A 15,386-nucleotide genomic window follows, 5' to 3' on the forward strand; every position below is an offset into this window, starting at 1 on the left:
CTGTGGGTTTTGTGAAGATGTGTGGCAGTGCGAAAACTGTTCCTTCAAGTCTGTTCCTTGAAACAGGATGAGAAAGAATTCAATTCCTGGGAAGAATTTCTGGGGTCATAACAACCTCCAAAAAAGTCTTCAGATTCACAGATTTGGAAAACAAAGTGTTTGGAAGAAATACTGTCACACAGTTTCAGAGTGGGGTCCCCGGGGATGTACCTGCATGATGGCTACTGGTGCTGGAAACCACAGGTGTAGATAAGCCAATGCGAGCCTTCTCTCAGGTTCTGGCCAACAATCCTGTGGTTTTGGAAATACCACATGACATGCCACAACAATACAGAAATGGCAAGGAAAGTCCTCTTTTTTTTTTTTTTTTTTTTGACAGGCAGAGTGGACAGTGAGAGAGAGAGACAGAAAGGTCTTCCTTTTTTCCTTTTTGCCGTTGGTTCACCCTCCAATGGCCACTGCGGCCGGCGCATCTCGCTGATCCGAAGCCAGGAGCCAGGTGCTTCTCCTGGTCTCCCATGCGGGTGCAGGGCCCAAGGACCTGGGCCATCCTCCACTGCCTTCCCGGGCCATAGCAGAGAGCTGGCCTGGAAGAGGGGCAACCGGGATAGAATCTGGCGCCCCAACCGGGACTAGAACCCGGTGTGCCAGCGCCGCAAGGCGGAGGGTTAGCCTGTTAAGCCACGGCACCGGCCCGGAAAGTCCTCTTGCACGGGGCCCAGACACAATGCAGAGGACAGATATGCACAAGCTCACTGGCAATGGGTTGAGACCATGCTAGTTTTGAGTGAAAGGGTCATAAGCTAGAAGCCACTTTTCCACTTCCCCGCGGTGGTGCCTGGAGCGAATTAATGAGCTACCCTGAGCTTCAGTTTTCTCATTTGTAAAACAGGATTGCTATTAGCACCTGCCTCATAGGGCGCGTTGCAAGTGGCACAGAAGCATGGACAAGTTCCTGTACACAGAATCTATTGTATAACTAATTGTGACCTCCCCCAAAGCACATGTGATACAACAACAGCAATAACAGTGCTGTTACAAGAAGAAAAGAACAAATTTAACAATTGCAACAGTTAGTGAGGGCCTCAGAGAACTTTGCTAGACTCCCCTAATCTCTAAGTTAAAACTGGAAAGATACAACTCTTCTAGAGAAAAAATACTTTGCTATTGCATGCTCATTATGGAAACATCAAAAGACATGGAGAAGCACAAAGAAGGTAATAAAAGCAATTCACAAGCCACAACTACTCCAGCATCCTAGTGCACATCATTACAATCTATTTTTCCTGGCCATCTGTATTTATTCACACAACTATTAATTCCTATCAGCCTCTCCTTAAGCTCTCTCCTTGCATAATGTGTCCCGTCCCCAAAATGGTACCACCATTTGCCCGGTTACTTAGGAATGTATTTAGAAATGATCTTTGCTTTCCCTCTTTCATACTACATATCCAATCCACTGCCTAGTCTTGTCATATCCACCTTCCAAATACATCTGCAGTTAACAAACAACATCCATATCCTATTATCTAAAATAATAAAGAATTGTTCATACAAGGGTACTTCAAAAAGTTAACAGAAAGTGAAATTAAAAGATATGCTAATTTTGGTGCAATTTTTTTTTTAAATCCATGCATACAAGTCAGTTTTTTGTCACTACAAAGAAATACTTGAGAAAACTTAATTTATATAGAGAAAAGACTTATTTAGCTCACAGTTTTGGAGGTTCAAGTCCAAACAGGCACTCTAAATGGGTTCTAATTGGGCAACTCTACTGGTCTGACCTCCAATAAGGGGACAGTGGAGGTCTGGAGGGCACATGCAGAAGATGCATCAGATGGCAAGCCAGGGTACAGAGAAAGTGGCTGGGTCCTACCCTGATTTTATAAGCAAGCCTCTTGCAAAACCAACTTTCTGAGGGCAAGCCTCCCATGCCCCATGGGCCTCTCGCTAGGCCCCACTCTTCTCAGCAGTAAAACTCGATCAAGTTTCCACCCTGTAACCAATAAATATGACTTTGGAGTTTATACATTTGCATGATTTTAGGAACCAAAAATTGTTCAAACCAAAAGCAGAGGGGTTTTCAAAACGTTAATGAAAATGTGTATTATGAAAAAACTATACATACATTCCAAAAAGCTTTTGCACCAAAATAAACTTGACTTTAATGCCATTTTCTCACAGACTTTCTGCCCTGGTACATGACCATCCTGAATCAGTAGCGGTGGGAGATGATCTCTGCCCAGGTCCCTCTCACTCAGTGAGAGTGAGTCCCTCCCATCGGACAGTTGCCAGTCCAGGGGCAGAGGCAAGAAATCAGAACAAATTGAGACTTCTACATGGAATTGATAGTTGTCACTGCTTCCAATTCGTGAGCCAAAGCAAGGCATGTGAGCACCCCAGCTCCATGTGGCAAGGCAGCACAAGCTCATCACATACCTGGAGGGAGGAGAATGAGTATAAGGCGGTGCAGCAGGAACGGTGAGGTGGGGCGAGGACTGGGTCCTCTGTTGGTCCCCGCTCGTAGGATGGCATCCTTCTGGATGGCAGGTGGCTCCAGCCCTGGACTGGCTCGTGTTTCCAGATCCACGGGGGGCCTCCCCACGTCCAGCAGGCCCTGGGAAAGGCACAAGGGAGGAATGTCGGCCAAGCAATACCAAACACGAGTGCAGCTGGGTCAGCTCCTGAGCACGTGGTCTGACTGGCGTCCAGGCCAAAGGCTGCATGGCTGCAAGTCGCCATGGAGGAGCCTAAGCCCCACTTAAGCATTTTCTCCGCCTTGGACTTCACTTGGCGCTGCTCTTGGGGGATGCCCGGAAGCAGGGTAGATACACACACGTGCTCCTCAAACTTCGGGGTTGGTGTAGGGGGAGGACTTTGGGTAGCCATGGAAAAATGAGTGGAAAATCAGACCTCATCAAATCCCAGGTTATGCTTCTGAATGAAGAAGCACTTCAAACACACCAGGAGTCCACAGAATAGCACATAAATAAATCCTTTATAGCCAGTATGACCCAGCCCTGACCACCAGCAGCCCACAACCTGCCCTATCCCCTCCTGCGTTCCTTAGAAGCAAACCTCAGGCACTGGGTTATTTCTTCTGTAAATATTTCAGAATGTGCTCCTCCAAGATAAGGGCTCTTTAAAACAAATACAAAACTTATCACTCCTAAAAAAATTATCCATAATTCATTAATATCTTTTAACTGGCCAAAAATTTTTCAAAAAAAAAGTTCAGAGCATCCACAAAGCTTGAAAACAAAAGAATATACACCATAAATAATTTACTGTGTTGGGATTTATGACAGACTTACATTATCTTGTTTCCAGAGTTTTGACTACTTTGTATTTGGTCAACTGTACTAATGACTACCATGGAGCTGTGTAGAAAACACCTGTCTCTGATATGGTGACCCTGAGAGCACGTATCAGGGACCCAAGCCCTATTGGGCTGATCAGGGAAGGATTTTGTGACAAAGCAGCTTTGAGCTGAGACTGAAGGATGTGTCGCTGAAGGAGAAGGAAGATGTTTCAGGGAGAGGAGTAGCCCCGAGGTCCAAGGAGTCATCAAAAAAAAATCTAGGGTGAGAGTGGTTGAGAAAGCAAGACAGGCAGGGCCCGTCTGCAGGTGCAGGTGCTCTTGTGAGTGGGTGCAAGTGCGTACATGTGTGTTATTTTTACAAACCAGGTAGCAAACCGAAATGATTTCATAGCTTGTGTTTTTAACTTACCATTATATCCTAAACAATTTCCCTTGTCCTTATAAGCTCTAATACAAGTTATTTTTAATGATAGGATATAATATCTTTATATACTCAAGTCATAATTCACAACCTCCTACTGTTCAACTTCGCAAAGATTTTAATTTTTTCATCACAGCAAATGGCATGAAAGAGACGTGCAATTCAATCCTTGCATTTTCCACCTTTAATTGCTTTGAATAAATTTCTCAAAGCACAACTGCTGGATAAATGGGTGTGCCTATTTATTAAATATTGTCCTTCCCACCTTCCTCCACCCCCACCCCCCCCACCTTCTTTTCTTCTCTACTCTGAACTGACAAGTCATCCTTGGAAAAGCTTTGGCTACTCTGTATTCACATACCCAAAAAGGCTTTACATTAAATGTTAAGATTTCGGAAAGTCGTTTTATTTCCCTCTTTTGCAGCACAACACATTATACGGGAGGCAGAGGCAAGCGGTCTCCTAGTGTGCAGGGATATTTCATTGAGACAGAGCAGCCGGGCACATAGATCAGGCCAGCGTTTCCAGTAAGTCCCCACCACCACATCCACAGTATAGATCTCTCTGGCAGCGCGCATTTAGGGGCCGTATAACTCAGGAGTCGTTGTCGAAACAGATCAATGGGGCCTGCACAGGATAACAACTTTCCCCCACAACGGAGAGCTGGGGAGCCGGAGCAACCCAGCCTGTGAATGGCAAATCGCCATTCAGCCCTCCGTGGGAGGCAGCACTTTCCGTTTCAAGTTCAGCCCCGAAGCAGCGGAAGGGGAAGCAGTGCGGCTTTGTGGTTTGATTAGCGGACTGGGCCATTAGAACTTCAAGTTCTCTTCTGGGCTCTGCCAATGACTTCCCCGACGGCCTCAGTGCTGTCTACCTCCTTCTTCTTTGCGGTAAAATGGAGACAGCAGTGCGAGCTTCTTCCACAAAGAGAATATATCCTAGCGCTTGAAGACTTTTAACACTCTGGGCTTCCATAAAGGGAACTTGGTTGCGCAGGGCGATTCATTTTTTTTTTTTAACCACCACTGTGTTACAGCTCTTGTTCTTTCATTGAATTCAGAAAGATCCAGGTTTCGTTGTCATGTAAAGAGGGAAAATCAAAGCAAAGATACCAAGGAGAAATGGGAGACGGGGCAAGGTGGGCCTTTGGTCTAGCACTTGTCAATTAAGACCCCAGGTCAGGTGCCCAGGGCCTGGGGCCTGCTCAGGCTCCTGACTACAGGTACCTGCTGGTGCAGACCTGCAAGGCAGCACACACTGGGATGTTTCCATTGATTGCATTCCTGCCACCCTGTGGAGACCTGGCTTGAGTTCAGGGCTCCCAGTTTTGGCCTGACCAGAACTGGGGGCACTGGGGGCACTTGGGGGAGTGAACCTGAGGATGGGAGCTCTCTCCATGTCTGCCTGTCTTTTCTCTCTCTCCATTTGTCAAATAAATTAAAAAAAAAAAAAAAGAAACGTGGCAAATTATCTTTCCTTTGTCTCCATAATGTACAATAGGATATTCAAAAAGTAATATTAAAATACAAAGAAAACAATGTAGAAGAGATATCTGTTGTAATATGGAAAGATAACGCCTTGTTAAATGAAAAAGACAACAAGCACATATATAATCAGCACAATTTCATGTTTTAAATTCTGAGCATATATATATATAACAGATTACACATAGGAAAAACATCTGGAAGTATACCCACAAAATATTTTCAGGGGGTTATATATGGATTGTCATTTTCTTCCTTTTGGCCTATGTATATTCTGATTTTTCTGTAATAACACAAATTACTTGAGTGCTAAAAATTATTTTAAAGTAAGTGATGAATATTTTAGAAGCGAATGATCTTTGTGAACTTAAATAGAGAATAAACCGGGAAGCTTTTATACTATATATACACGGATATGATCCAAAACTACGTAAAATGAAATATTTGCTTTCTCTGGAAAGAAGTAAGTAAATCAAGAGGAGCAGACATATTGTGACTTGAAGCAGACATTCAGGAACCTGATTAGGAACAGCTCCTACTTTGTATAACTGCTTAGGAAACTCTGTCTCTAACTCGCTCCGGGTCAGATTCCTCCTCTCTGCAGATGATGGAGGTGCCAGTGCCAGCCGAAGAGCTGACTACAGTGAGACGGAGCACAGAGAAGCCAGCACCTCTTCATGTTCTGGTACAGTCACCACCCAACCCCGAGCACCCTGAAGTCTCGTGGAACTCTAGCGGACTCTCCGGCCACAACACACACCCCTGTGTGTGTCAAGTTCAATATACCGTACTGAGCAACACAGAGCTAAGTGGGGTTTTGATCCACAAGCCTGACAATAATATTTATGACTCCTCTTACAGGTGGCTTCCATTTGCCACTTTTGGGGAGAGATCAAGTGAAATTCTGAAAGAACAGAATGAACAACTGTTTTTAATCTGATCATCACCTTTGCCCCTTCTACTGGTATTCAACCCAGTTTTGTCCTAGAAGCCAGCAATTCCTGGGTGCATACAATTTTGGTGGGAGTATCAATCAGGAGTCCTGCTCTCTTCTGCCCGATGGTCTGAGGTGGGCCAGGCCCAGGTTCTCCACAAGGAGCCATGAGCACTTTGACAAGGGCTGCAGGAGGTCAGGGGCAGCTATGTTGACACTGAAAGTACAGCCCTCCATCCCCGCCTCCTCAGGACCACCTGCTGCCTCTCAGTGCTTGAAATGGCCGGCCTTGGGGCCAGTCTTGTGGTATATCAGGTAAAGCCCACTGCCTATAGCACTGGCACCTCACACGGCCCCCAGTTCATGTCCTGGCTGCTCCACCTATGATCCAGTTCCCTGCTAATGGCCTGGGAAAGGCAGTGGAAGATGGCCCCACATGGGAGACCTGGAAGAAACTGCTGACTCCTGGCTTCAGCTTGGCCCAGTGCTGCCCACTGTGGCTATCTGAGGAGTGAACCAGCCAATGGAAGATCTCTCTCTCTTTCTCTCTCTCTCAATCTGCGTGCGTGCATGTGTGTGTGTGTGTGTCTCCCTCTCTATGATTCTACCTTTCAAATAATTAAATATATCTTAAAAAAGAGAAAGTTCAACCCTTCAGTTTTGTAAGAGGCTTGATATTTCCAGTGCATTCTTTCTTGTTTAAGCTAGTCACACTTAGTTTCTTCTCTTCCTTTAAACCACTTATTTTACTTAAAAGGTAGAGTTAGAGAGAAATTGTCCATCACCCCCAAAATGGCCACAATGGCCAGGGCTGGGCCAGGCCAAAACCAGCAGCCTGGAACTCCAGCCAGGTCTCCCAGGTGGATGGCAAGGATCCAAGTACCTAGGAGCATTAGCAGGGAGCTGGATCAGAACTGGAGCAGTAGGGATTCAACCAATATGCTTTGATATGGGATGCTGGTGTTGCAGGGGGCAACTTAACCCCCTGAGCCACAACACCAGCCTGCAGGCTTAGTTCCTGTTGCTTACCATCAAAGAACCCAAATGATTCCAATTCCGTATTCACTGAGCGCTTTGACATACAGCCCCTAGATTTACTGCAAAGTCACAAGATGATACAAAATAACTACATGCGCATTAAAAATGTGTGCTTGGAGGCCAAAAATATTTATTTTTTCCCTGAAAATAAAACAAAAGCAAATCAACATACATCATAATGCTGTACCCTGAAAAATAGTACACTTTAAAGAAATGCTTTTAGTGAATTTTTATTTATAGTTGTTGTTGTTATTAGAGAGACAAAGACAAGTATAGACAGAGAGCATCCATCTGCTGGTTCACTCTCCAAATGCCACCAATGGCCGAGACCAGACCAGGCCAAAGCCAGGCACTGGCAACTCAATCCAGGTCTCTCATGTGGGTGGCAAATATTGGATTACTTGAGCCATCAGCTCCACTTTCCAATATCCATATTAGCAAGAAGCTGAAATTGGGAACTAAACTGAGATTCAAATCCAGGCACTCCAGGATGGAACTCGGGTGCCTTATGAGACTGCTAGGACAAAATCCAGGCCCAATAGCACGTTTTCAGATTAACACAGGTCCCTACCACTGCTCTCTGCCATAAGAAGAAAAACATTCTGAATGATAACTAGTGTAAAATAAGCTAGGATCAGTTAGAGTACACCACACAACAATGATGATGCAGTAGCAAAAGCTGTAGTGACACCCCCCTACCCCTTCTCCATCACCAAGTAAAGAGTTTGGAAAAAGGAGAGAGGAATAAAAGAAGAGGACAATACATCAAACCACCCTGGGCAGAGATGCACAGAGCCGCTCTTTAGGATGTAACCATGAAGCTGAGGCCTGCAGGAACTTCTGAATGACATCACTCTGTTCAGTGCAGGAGAGAGCATCATTTCTCATCTCTCTCTCTGTCTCTCTCTGTCTCTATTTATTTATTTGAAAGAGTGAAAGATTATTTATTGGAAATGCAAAGTTACACAGAGAGAGGCAAAGCATTCGTTACAAACGAACTCGTTGGTACAAAGGACCTACAATGCTTAACGTTTTATTATTATGAGGTATACACACACTCCACTGTCATTTTAGATGGAAAAAGGTTTTGAACAAAAGCCTCTTTGGGGGAGGGTGCTGTGGTGCAGGGGGTGAAGCTGTGGCTTGAGACAGGTGCATTTGGTATGGGAGTGCCAGGGTTTGCCCCTGGGAGGCAGCAGGTGATGGCACAAGTACTTGAGTGCTGCTACCCATGTGGGAGACCTGGGTGGAGTTCCCAGCTGCTGGCTTCAGCCCGGCCCAGCTACGGTTGTGGTGTCCATTTGGTGAGTGAACCAGCAGGTGGAAAAAAATCTTTCTCTCTCCCTCTCCCTCTCCTTCCCCTCTGTCTGTGGCTTTGCCTGTCAAACAACTAAAAAACAGTTTTCCAAATTCCCTCTCTCTGACCTCAGTTTTCAGTCTTCCCATGAACTTACAACCTGAAGTCAACCTTTTGCAATAGAACTCAATGTGGTCGCAGAAACACTATCGCCATGGCCTCTGGGGACAAAGCAGAATAAACAAAACAGAGACCCCGACTTCATCATGGAAACACGGACAGCTGATTTTTCTAAAAGACGAGTGAAACAGAAGGCCACTTCTCCCTGAAGCCTGGCTCACACAGGGCATGCTAAGCCTGGGCCCCCTCGCCCACCCCCGCCCTCCTCTCACTGCCCCCACCCTGCCTTCATCTCTGCTGTCAGCCGCTCCCAGCCCTGTCCTACCCCCTGTGATGTACTCTCCCAGGACTATCTTCAATAGCGGGGAAAACCACACTTTTTATTGATTTCATTTCATATACATTTATGCTGCTGGTTGGCTGCTTTTATGTTACATCCAACCTTCAGAATTCAGGCTGAACGTGTCATGTCCCGACGTGCGGGAGGCAGCGCGGCAGCACAGGGAGACCGAGGCCTGCAGAGAGAGCGCCCCTGGACTTTAATGGGAGCCCAGTACATTCAAAGGAAGGATTTTGCTTTCAGTGTATTTAACACTACTTGCCCGGAGTTCTGGCTCCACAGGGGCTAACATCTGTGTAAAGACAGCAGGGAGAGGAGCTCCTGACCTAAGCCCTGCTGAGAACAAAGGCAGGACACCTGAGAATTACAGGGCCCCCATCCTTCAAAGCACTGCTTATCATTCCCCTACGTGTTTCCACACTTTGGCTACCGATGCGCGCGCCACAGAGCAACTCACACGCGGCATCCTTGTGCTCGTTCATAAACTTGCTGTGATGGCCTCCTCTCGCTCCTCGCTCCTTCTGATCAACAGTGGATTTCCGAGATCTACCCGCATGGCTCCAGCTCATTCATTTTAATAGCTGGATAGCATCTTATTGTTCCCGAGGTTGTATTTCTTAAGCTGAGTAACTTCGGTGCCTCTTAGGATTCTTTGCTAAACTTTGCAGGAAGTCAGGAACATTTCATGATTTAAAAAATAAAGTCAGTGCGATTTTCTGGGTTCTCGTGGATACGGCAACGTTCCAAGTCGCAAGGCTGGCCGTCCCTGTAGACAGCCATCTGCTCGGCAGCTCGCACTGATCCCCGTCCGTGGCTCTGGAGAGCAACACTTGCGTGGTAGTTAGGACCTACTGGACGTGTTGAGTACTTGCGCTATGCCAGGCACCGTGGCTGTGCTGAGAGAGTGATCTCATGCAGCCCTACAGGGAAGGGATGTCGTTATCATCCTGCACTTGAAGCAGGGCCGTCGGGGGCTCAGCAGTTTGTCACGTGGTCGGCGTCTCAGCACCTGCAAGGTGAGGAGCCAGGAATGGACAGCAGGCCTGTGGGACTTGTGTTCTCACCACCGTACCACTGTTTCGGAGCTGGGAGGGGGCGGGGTGCCTGCAGACTGGTTTAGACTCTGTCTACCTGTTCCCTCCCCACGACACCCTCACCCAGGCACAAGTGGTAGGCTGGACAGGCAGAGGTAGATCTCCTTCAGTTAAACCCTTCTTCATTGTAGTCTTCATGAGAAAAAAACTCAAAAAAAATTATTTGATTTATTTGAAAGGCAAAATGATAGAGAATGAAAGGAAAAGAGAGAAGAGATCTACCATTCACGGTTCAGGCCTCAAATGCAACAGCCAGGGCTGGGACTGGACAAAGCCAGGAGCCTGCAACACCATCTGGGTCTCCCACTTGGGTAGCAGGGACCCAAATATTTGGGCCATCTTCCGCTGCTGTCCCAGGTGCTGTAGCAGGGAGCTGGATGGGAAGCAGAGCAGCCAGGATTCAGACTGCGCTTTGATATGAGGTGCCAGCATCGCAGGGGCAGCTTAACTTGCTGTGCCACGACACTCCAAGAAAACGCTCTTTAAGATGATTTAATCTGTGGGGCCGGTGCTGTGGTGCAGTGGTTTCAGCAGCGGTATGCCATGCTGGCAACCCATATGGGCACCAATTCGACTCCTGGCTGTTCCACTTCCAATCCAGTTCCCTGCTAATGCACCTGGGAAGGCAGCAGAAGATGGTCCAAGTCCCTGGGCCTCTGCCACCAACATGGGAGACATGGAAGAAGCTCGGTGGCTTTGGCCTGGCTATGGCAGCTATCCAGGGAGTGAACCAGCAGAGGGAAGATCTGTGCATACGTGTGTGTGTGTGCGTGTGCGTGTGTGTGTGTGTTTCCTTCTCTCTGTAACTCTTTCAAATAATAATAAAAAGATGGTTTCCGGTACCTAATAAAATAGTCCAAAGACCATACCTTACCTGGCTTCCACCTCTCCACTATGCACGGGCATTTGACCGGTCTCTACCCTTCCGCAGAAGCCTCACCCAGGCTCAGAAACTCCCCGAGGTTGGCAAACAGGCTCTTGGGGGAAGGACCTTTAGACCTTTTAGATTTTTCTCTAAAAACGATTATACCTAAAGCCATTGTTCTGTTTTTTTCCTTCTTCACCTTCCATTCTCCTCTTCCTTAAATGCTAAGACCATTTACATTCTATAACGTGAAGATTTTAGTTCCAAGTTCCATTTCGATATTCAACATTTAAAAAATACTGATAGGGAGCCTTTGAAACCTGCATATAAGCTCAGACTTTGGCCTACCTGTTAACACGCCTGCAGCCCACTTCAGAGTCCCTGGGTTGGAGGAACACCTCCAGCTTCCTACTGATGTAGACCCTGGGAGGCAGCTGTGATGGCCGGAGTGATGGGATTCCTGCCTCCCATGAGGGAGGCCCTGATTGAGCTCCTGGCTCAGACTTCAGCCCCCGCCAAGCTGCAGCTATGCAGGCATTCAGAGAATGAGCCGGCACATAGGAACTCACTGTTTCCCTTTCAAAAAAGGACATGGCCTGGACCACTGAGAAGGTTTTTGGCTCTGCTGAGAGGGGAAGTTCCCCGCGTCTCAGAGGCCGATGCCTTGAGGGCTGGGAATTGCTGCTAGGGCCCTGGAAACTCTCAATGCCAAAATGAAGACTCTCAGGTGATTTGGAATTTACTGCCTCTAACAGGCCTAACGAGGGGCCTGTATTGTGGTGCAGCAGGTAAAGATGTCCTCTGCAGCACCAGCGTCCCCTGGGGGCACCAGTTAGAGACCCAGCTGCTCCTCTTCCAATCCAGCTCCCTGCTAATGGCCTGAGAAAGCAGCAGAAGATGGCCCAAGTCCTTGGGCCCTGCCACTCCTGGCTCCTGGCTTCAGCCTGGCCCAACCCTGGCTGTTGCAGCCATTTGGGGAGTGAACCAGTGGGTGGAAAGATCTCGCTCGCTCGCTAGCTCGCTCTCTCCCTCTCTCTCTGCCTCCCCTCTCTCTCTCTCTCTCTCTCACTTTGCCTTTCAAATAAATAAAATCTTTTTTTAAAAGAACAGGGGAGCTAATAAGAGGCAACATAGGAGACACCCTTGATTTTGCTTACCTTAAGCCCGGCCCATGTTAGCACTGGCCATGGATGAGTGAATTGCTGAAAACTGTTGCAGGGCTGGGCTGACAAGCCACACCTGTAACCCGCAGCCCTCCCCCAAAACTGTTCCCTCCACCTTGCAGCTCTGCCTTACCCTCTGCAGCTGCGTACCAGATCCACCCCAGAGGGTGAAAAAAGAGACCTCCTGACTCTGAGACATCCGCATTTTGCTCACCCATCAGGCCACATTGCTTCCTAGCCAGGGATCTGATCTGCTGTTTTAATATTTCCAAACGTACCGAGGAGGACGGCCGCTCCTTGGAGAAGGCTGCTGTAACTGCAGGCACTCGTGACAACACGTGGGTGAATTATGAGACAATTCCATGCTGGTTTGCAGAGTGATTAAAACAAGTGGCCCTGAATGATAGCATATGTTATAAAGAGATGGAGCCTTTCAGTTATAAAAGATGTATCAATCAGGGGGAAGCAAATACAAATTAAAGTTTGATGAGCAATTGGATATTAATTGGTACTAACTCTGCTTTTTATGTCACTTTGATGTGGAGTGGATCATAAACATGGTAAGCGATACTAATAATGTATATTCACTTCAGTGCAACTTTATGGTTCCATTTATTAAAGAAACCAATACTGAGATTGAGTTGTGACTGCAGTGCTGTGCGCTTTTCCTATTTTATTCCTCCACCAAACTCTCGCGCGCAGGCTCTCAGTCCCAGCCTGCAGGGTACACTGCAGGTGGGGAGGCGTGTAAGAGTCATTGCCTAGCTTTTTTTCCTTTTTGCAGCCATCCTAAATTATAGTGAAAACAAACTGAACAGCAAACTAGGACTTTATGCTTTTTTTCCTGGATTTTTTTTAATAATTGCTTGATCTGGCCGGCGCCGCGGCTCAATAGGCTAATCCTCCACCTTGCGGCGCCAGCACACCGGGTTCTAGTCCCGGTCGGGGTGCCGGATTCTGTCCCAGTTGCCCCTCTTCCAGGCCAGCTCTCTGCTATGGCCCGGGAGTGCCGTGGAGGATGGCCCAAGTGCTTGGGCCCAGCACCCCATGGGAGACCAGAATAAGCACCTGGCTCCTGTCATCGGATCAGCGTGGTGCGCCAGCCGCAGCGCGCCGGTTGCGGCGGCCATTGGAGGGTGAACCAACAGCAAAGGAAGACCTTTCTCTCTGTCTCTCTCTCTCTCACTGTCCACTCTGCCTGTCCAAAAATAAAATAAAATAAAAAATAATTGCTTGATCTTCTGAATTTAGATAATAAGCTCAAGGGAAGAAACGTCAGCTTGACTTCACTGAGTAGACCCTAAATAGACATTGTAGTGTAGTCCTACAGGCAGCCAGCGTGCTTCATGTCAAATAGGAAGGTACTTGAAGAAGCAAATGGAAAATGGAATGGAGAGAATTTCTTTTGACCCAAGAAATTCGTGAATCCATGTATGAAGAAGCTTCAGAAAGTTTCTGGAGTGGTTGGTGCTGTGGCACAGTAGGTTAAGCCTCTGCCTACAATGCTGGCATCCCATATAGGCATTGGTTCCAGTCTCAGCTGCTCCACTTCCAGTCAAGTTCCCTGCTAATGGCCTGGGAAAGAATTGGAAGATGGCCCAAGTGCTTGTGCCTCTGCGTTCGTGTGGGAGACTGGAAAGAAGCTCCTGGCTCCTGGCTCCTGGCCATTTGGGGAGTGAATCAGCAGATGGAAGAATTCTCTCTCTGCCTCTCCCTCTCTGTAACTCTGCCTTTCAAGTAACTAAATCAAAAAATAAAAAGTAACTTTTCCCACTTATAAAAACATAAAGGTGATACTTAATCACTAATAAGAGAAGAAAATAAACACTCTTTTTTTATTAAGCTGAAAGCTTACAAGACACCCAGCTTCATAATGTCATTTGCTTCTTTAACCATCTATTTCCATAATTTTTAAATGTTATATTAACCAGACTCATGACCAGGTCCTGCTTCTTGTTTACTGTGTGATTCTAGGTAAGTCACTTAATCTCTCTGTGCTTTTAGTTTTCTTATCTGTAAAATGGGCAGCATAATATGTACCTTAAGGATTATTGTAAGACAAAAATGTTTGAAAAACATTTTTAAATTGATTATCAAACACTTAGCATTATACCTGTAGCATCTTCAAAAAGCCAATTTATAATAACTATATATTTTTTAAGATTTATTTATTTGAAAGGTAGAGTTAGAGAGAGAAGGAAAGACAGAGATGTACTGGTTTACTCCCCAAATGGCCGCAATGTCTTGGTCTATGGCAGGCTGAAACCAGGAGCCAGGAGCTTCATCTGGGATTCCCACGTGGGTGTAGGGGCCTAAACACTTGGGCTGTCCTCTGCTGCTTTCCCAAGTGCATTAGCAGGGAGCTGGATTGGAAGTGGAGCAGCTGGGACTCGAACCCAAACCCATATGGGATACCAGCACTGCAGGCTGTGGCTTAACCTGCTGTGCCATAGCACTGGCCCTCACAGTGTTGTTTAAGATTTATTTATTTATTTATTTGAAAGGCAGAGTTGCAGAGAGGCAGAGGCAGAGAGAGAGAGAGAGAGAAGTCTTCCATCTGCTGGTTCACTCCCCAGATGGCTGCAAAGCCAGAGCTGCACTGATCTGAAGTCAGGAGCCAGGAGCTTCTTCCGGGTCTCCCATGTGGGTGCAGGGACCCAAGGATTTGGACTCTCCTCTGCTACTTTCCCAGGCCATCGCAGAGTGCTGGATCAGAAGTGGAGTAGCCAGGACTCGAACTAGCGCCCATATGGGATGCCGGCACTGCAGGTAGTGGCTTTACCTGCTGTGCCACAGCACTGGCAACAATTTTTTTTTTTATAAAAGCGACGTGTATTCAGTTATACTGCAACCCTAAAATTCAGTCAATCTGCTATATTTTATCTTTGGGTTGACTCTAGCATTTGTCATCGCTACCTGGAATTATTACCTCGACAGAAATTACTTGCATCGTCTCTGCTGCCTCCCAGTGTCTGTATTAGCAGAAAGCTGGAATCAGGAGCCGGAGCCAGGTATCCCACTCGGGTACTCCAATGCGGGAGGCAGGGCAACCCAAGCAGTGTTCTGCTAGACTTAACGCCTGACCCGCACAGCCACGTGGGAGACGTATTTCAGCACTCCATTTGAGGAGCCCACCTCTGCGCAATAAACTCAATCTACTGTTGTATTGGTTGTTTCGTTTTTAAACCACCCACAGTTTGCCAGCTTAGAACGAGGCTGAATAATTTCTTGAGCTTCCTGGGAAGATCAAGATGGTATTTTGTGGATAGTCGCAGGATGAGCTTTGCCAACTCTGGGTGGCAGAAACA

The sequence above is a fragment of the Lepus europaeus genome, chromosome 4 (genome assembly GCF_033115175.1).
Source record: "Lepus europaeus isolate LE1 chromosome 4, mLepTim1.pri, whole genome shotgun sequence".
Taxonomy (NCBI): domain Eukaryota; kingdom Metazoa; phylum Chordata; class Mammalia; order Lagomorpha; family Leporidae; genus Lepus; species Lepus europaeus.